The following is a 6,127-nucleotide window of genomic DNA, read 5'->3' on the forward strand; positions in this document are numbered from 1 at the left end:
CTTCAGTCACTGACATAAAGGAGCAGTTGTAGTTGAATTCTACTGATTTCTAATGACTTTCTTTGCTTTTTTACCCTCTCCTTGGACTCTAAGGCACATAGATGCCTTGGTGTTTATCCTTAGAGTAAGAATAACTCATCATGCAGGCTCATGTTGAAATTACAGCATGAAGTCATATCAGGAAGACTCAATTAATGAATCTGTAATTAACTAGGAAACAACTGAGCTTCTAAATTTTTAGCTGAGTTCATTTCTAAATAGTCCTTTTAGCATATAGAAATTAATGCTGAAAAAAATTACTGTTCTATAAATCAAAATTTTAAAATCTATTAGAATGTAGTCTCCCAGAAAAAGTGTTTCTATTTCCCATTATTCACTTACACAAGGACAAATACATAAGGAAGTGTTTTCAGGTTTAGCATGGCAGGCCTTCAGGAAGGAAATTGTTTATGTTAAAAGGGTTAGTTGAGAGTGGTAAGACAAGTGAGACACAGCAAAGGCTTTTTGCTTAAGGTTAACCTAGTTCAGCTGTGGTCTGAGTTGTTATTACTGTTTAGATGAACTGGTCATGCAAGCTTTGGCCTAATGAATGTATTTGTAATAATTTATAGATACTAGCTGCGAGCTTGAGCTTTCCTGGATTGCACTCTCTACAAAACAGGAAGCTTTGTAAGGACAGCTCTTTTAAAAACATGCCTGCCTGTTTTATATGCATACACACATAAAATACTTTACTGAGCCTCTCTATAGTAGATAGCAAAATAGTTATTCCTTCTTCTTTATTGTTCTAAGAGGCATTTTAGGGAAAGCCTGTGGGGGAATGTGGGATACCTGTAGTGTGTCTTATTCCCCATTAGTTAGAGAATTAATATACTTCCTGGGAAACACAGGCTGAACCATAATCCATTTCAGTTTCTTGTGGTATACCCAGTGCTGAGAAACCTTGCAGGAAATGCTTAGTAACACCTTTGGCTGCTCCACCTAGAAAAAAACACTGCAACAGGTTGTGAATATTTAACAGCTTGAAACTATACCCACACTCAGAATTCAACTGAAGCAAGTTTAGAACCACTGAAATATTGGGAGGTAAGTGTATGTTAAAGGTTTGGATTACCAGCTGCCACTGTAGAATACAGACTGTAAAGATGTAGAGCTTATTAGGAACACTATGTTAAACAGTACAATAATACAAAATCAGAGAACAGGGGACATGAGGTAAGATGACCTTTCTATATAAATTATGAAAATACAGTTACAGTAAAATCAGTGCAAAAAAGACTAAAAGGTAGTAAAGGAACACAGAGTCCTGACTTAATTTGTTCTCCAGTGTGTGCTGAAGCAAAGATTGGACTGGTGCTTGTCATTTTTTGGATGACTTGAGATGCTTTATTGAAAGCATTTTTTGCCTTGTTGGTCAGTTCTCAAGGTAGTATCAGTCAGCTTTTGCATATCATGAGGTGTTCTTAGGTCTTGTTCTTTATTGAGGGCAGTCCTTTTAAAAACGTCTCTGTTTGCTGCGTTTTTGATGTTATCCAATACCTGCCTTGTGGGGCAGGTGGCTGAAACATGCATACTGCAGCAGTGATGGTATAATTTTCCTGGCAGCCAGAGCTTCCACAATTCCCTGCCTCATTGCCTGTGCTTGAAGAGCTGCTGAGTGCTCTGGAATGTTCTCTTGCATCAAGGCTTTCTCAGCTGCTCCCCCGATGTTATTCAGCACAGGCTTAGGGAGGTTTACTCCTCAGTCTTTGGGCTGCTTACACACCCCTTCTAGTGTCAATCCAGCTTATACTTGAACCCCTGCATAATCTTGCAACAATTGATTTAACAGTCTCTTGGATCAAACCTGGTTTTTAACCTGCAGCATGGACTTAATGGGTGCTGCCATGTTGGACCCTGTGTGGGGAGGTTTGGGGCAGACACAGGGTGATGGCAGTGCTGTGTCTAACCAGGCAATCCAAAGGGTGAGAAGGAGGGCTAGGGTTGTGTATATATATATATATATATACCAAAACCAAGAGCAACACCTTATTTGTAACAAACTGGTTAACATATTCGTTCCCATGAGACAACTCTTCTTTCTGTTCTCTCACCATGATCTAAGTATGTCCTTTCTCCTAGGTGTCTCCCAGGGAAGCTGAAGTTCTCTGCATCTGCAGGTGAAGCCAGCTTCCTGTCCACCTCAATTTCCACAAAATTCTTGCTTGAGGAATGGAAATTATTTCAGACAGTACTGAGATATTTAAGGAAAAGGCTAAGGAAAACCCCAAAGAGATGCCAGACTTTGGCTGTGAAGCCTTCTCCAAGGTATTAGTACTAGTGCTCTGGAATGAGGTTGCTAGTTCTGATTTTTTTTTTTTCTTTGGGTGGTGGACAAACAGAAATATTTATCAGTGCTAGCACGAAGGAAGCCTGATTTTATATGTGGTTGTGCCTCAACTTAGACTGCAAGCTCTGATTGAAGCTGTGGTACAATACAGTGTTTTCACAGAATGATTTGGGTTGGAAGGGACTTTTAAAGGGCATCCCATCCAACCCCCCTGCAGTAAGCAGGGACATTTTCAACCAGACCATACTATGTAGCCCTGTCCAACCTGAGCTCAAATGTTTCCAGTGATGGGGCTTCTACCATCTCTCTAGGAAACCTGTGTCAGCATTTCACTACCCTCACTGTAGAAAAATTCATCCTTATCTCTAGTCTAATTCTACCTTTTATTCTAAAACATTACCCCTTGTCCAATATCCTACCAAAAAGGCTGTCCCCATCTTTGATGTAAGGCTCCTACAAGTACTGAAAGGCCAGCACAAAGTCTCCCTGGCCCTGCTTTTTGAGCTTGTTCAGGAATCCTGTCCTTCAGGAGTGTCAGCAGCACCACTCAGCTTGGTGTCATCTGTAAATGTGCTGGGGGGGCACTGGATCCCAGTATGTCATGGATGAAGTTAGTACTGGTCCCAGTACACCCTCTGAGGGACACCACTGGAGCATGATGTAGGCCAGTGTGTGCTGCAGAGCAGAGCTTGACTCAGCCCTGTGTGAGGATTTGCAGGTGGACTGAGAGCTACTAAAAGTCCTGGGGATTTTTGATATTTATTTGTGTGACAGGCTGGCTGCTCAAGCATAGCAGTGAAGGTGAATTCTTTGATTTTGTCACAGATGTGTTTTTGGGTGCTGCTGTGCCCTGAAGAATGTGGCCATGCAATTACCAATCCTGATTTTTCCCATCAGAAAAGGTTTTTTTATTTCTCTGAAATGAACATAATAAAACTAGCAGAACTGTGACCTCAAGAGTCAAGATAGAGACTCTAATGATTGTTCACTGTCTCCATCTTTTTATTAAATTTTTCTGAGGCTCTTTTTTGCTGCATAAAATCCATACAAATGAAATACAAGCACAGTCAGTAAATAGTAATGAAAAGGTAAATTCATTTTGCAAAGAAGCCAGTGCATATAAGACATCATCTGGAATAATGATGATTTTTTTCTTTCTTTTTTTTTGTACAGATCACAAAGCTATTAGAGTCTTTTAAAATTAATATCTGGCTTTTAGGCTCTGTAATGGTTTGTGTGACCTCTTCTTACCCTTTGGCTAATAAGAAAAATTATATTGTTTTTAAATACAAGACAGACACAAGATATGATGATTGTATGGATAAGACTGATATTTCTATTAAATAGCATGGAATGATGAAGTATTTGGTTCAGTTTTCCAAATTGTGGCCACCTTTGGGGCAAGGTGGTATGAATTTGTATCTGAGCTTTTGCAGAGCTGCCCTGCTTGGTGAGGAGGGAAATCTCCCTGCCAGCTTCCCACCTCTCTTCTTAGGCCAGGCATGGTACAAAGCTGGAAACTCAGCTGGATGTGGCCAGATTGCAGTTTGTGCATCTCTGTGGTGAGAAGGGCCTGTCCTGGACCTGGCAGACAAATCCAGAATTTCCAGCACCCCCAGGGGCAGTGACTCTGTTGTGTCCTTGTGATGTGGTAATGTACAGTTCACAGGCTGGACTGTATCCAGTCTTTTCTTGCACACCAGAAAATGTTCTGTGCACACAGCATGTCTTGGAGACCTAATTTGCAGGGGTTTTAATTTCAGAGAGAGCCTGAGAGCTGAATACCCTTTACCTTCTGTGAATTGCTCTGTCATGTGATGGCTTGACACCATTCCACCAGTGTAACATGGTTCATTTTACTGAAGTCATGTCAGTTCTTAAGGAACCACAGAATGGTCTGGGTTGGAAGAGACCTTTAAGATCATCTTGTTCCAGCCCCCCTCTGCCATGGGCAGAAACACTTTCCACTAGATCAGGTTGCTCAGAGCCCCATCCAGCCTGGCCTTGAACAATTCCAGGAATGGGGCATCCATCCTGGATGAGGAATGGATCTTAGGAGTGAGGTTTTTAGCTATACCTTAAATACATGTCCTGTCTCAGTATTTGGAGCTTTTAATTCCAGAGCTGTCTCATGTAAAACCAAGTTGCAGAAGTCCAAAGGAGATTTGCTTTGGAGCCTTGAGGCCATCACCTAAATCAGCCACATTGCTGGGAAGAAATTTCCTTGCCAAGGACCACCATCTATCAGCTGATGATTGCATGAAGGTTTATTGGGTTTTGTGGCTTATTTCTTTTTTTTTGTTGTTGTTGGTTTGGGGAGTGATGAGGGCTTTTGGGAGACCTGGCACTGAGCTAGGGTGGGAGCAGGTAACTTGTGCCTTTTACAGTTAAGTCTTCCTTGGTGCTCTTGGAGTTTTCAAGTACAGGGCATTCCTAGCAGAGCACTGATAACCCCTGTGTCAGTGTCAGGCTAGGCAGGCCAAAACTTTTTGCCCCTGAAGTGACTTGCTGGCATAAGTCAGAGCTTTATTGGGCAGCAGCAGGTTTTTGTATGTGCTTTGCTCATCAGGACTTTCCACCTTTCATTTGTTGTAAACTAATTTTTATTTTGTTTTTTAATGTTATCTGGCTGTGCAATTCCGTGCCTGGTGTTTAGGAAAGGCACAAGTTCTGTCATTGAAGGATATCTGTATGTACTTTAGGTTTTGTCTCATATTGCTTGCTCTTTCTACCTCCATTCCCACACAGTAGCAAGCCACTGTCTCCTGCAATTAGTTACAAAGAAGAACGATGAGATTGGCCCTGTGTTCTCCTCACTTCATCCTGGGATAATGGATTAGTCCAGATGCTTGACAGCATTGCATAAAGTGAGCGTGATGGAGTGTAAGCCCAGGTGGGGACAGCTCTAGCACAAAACAGCCCTGGCATGGCATACTCTAATTTCCTTCCTCATGCTTCATCTTGTGCAACGGTTCCACTTAATTATTGCACTGTGGAAGTCAGCTGCCTGGGCAGGGATTAATCCTTTCCAACAATTGCAATCAAACTTCCACTTGTGTACTCGACTCCTAATGCTGGGTTCGTGCTCAGGGAAAGGGATGGGAATTCAGAAGCATGAGCTCTTGAGAGCAGCAGAAATTTCCTCCTTGTCTCATTCAATAATAGTAGTGGCACTACTTTCTGGGGAGAGAGAGGAATAATGTTGTTTAAGAGGCTGTCAATTCCCAAGTTAGCCACATGAAGAAACCAGAGACCAGCTGAAATCCCAAACACACCTGTTTAGCTGGCCTAGGGTGAAAGTTAAACATGCCTGAGGTTTTGGGAAGGAGTTGGGGTGTGAGGGAGGTCATTTAGGCTTTTAGAGGTATTAATTTAATGCTGTTTGGAATGCCTTAAAAACTTTCATCTTTAATCTTCCTGTGCCAAACAATCTTTGGAAATTGTCCCTGATATCTTGAGAAAGGTGATACTTAAATGTAAACCTTCAGTCCTAAGTAGTTGAGAAGTAACACATCACCAACTGAAATGATATTGCAAAAAGATGGAATCTGTAAATGGGGCCACTACTGAGGCTTGTATGGTGTTGCATTTTAGCCCCCTCTTCATAGGGTTTCCTTCCTCCCAACTGTTGCTCCTGCCAATTTTTTCAGCTTGTTGCTGTCCTTGGGATTTTCATCAGTAAGGCAGACTTCATCTTCTTGTCTGCTGTTTTGTTCTGGCTGTGGAGCATCTTTTCCTGTAGGCTTAAAGAAGAGAGAGATCATTAACAGATAAAGAATCAGGTTACTTGGATATGCC

Source organism: Oenanthe melanoleuca, chromosome 4 (genome assembly GCF_029582105.1).
Source record: "Oenanthe melanoleuca isolate GR-GAL-2019-014 chromosome 4, OMel1.0, whole genome shotgun sequence".
Classification (NCBI taxonomy): Eukaryota; Metazoa; Chordata; class Aves; order Passeriformes; family Muscicapidae; genus Oenanthe; species Oenanthe melanoleuca.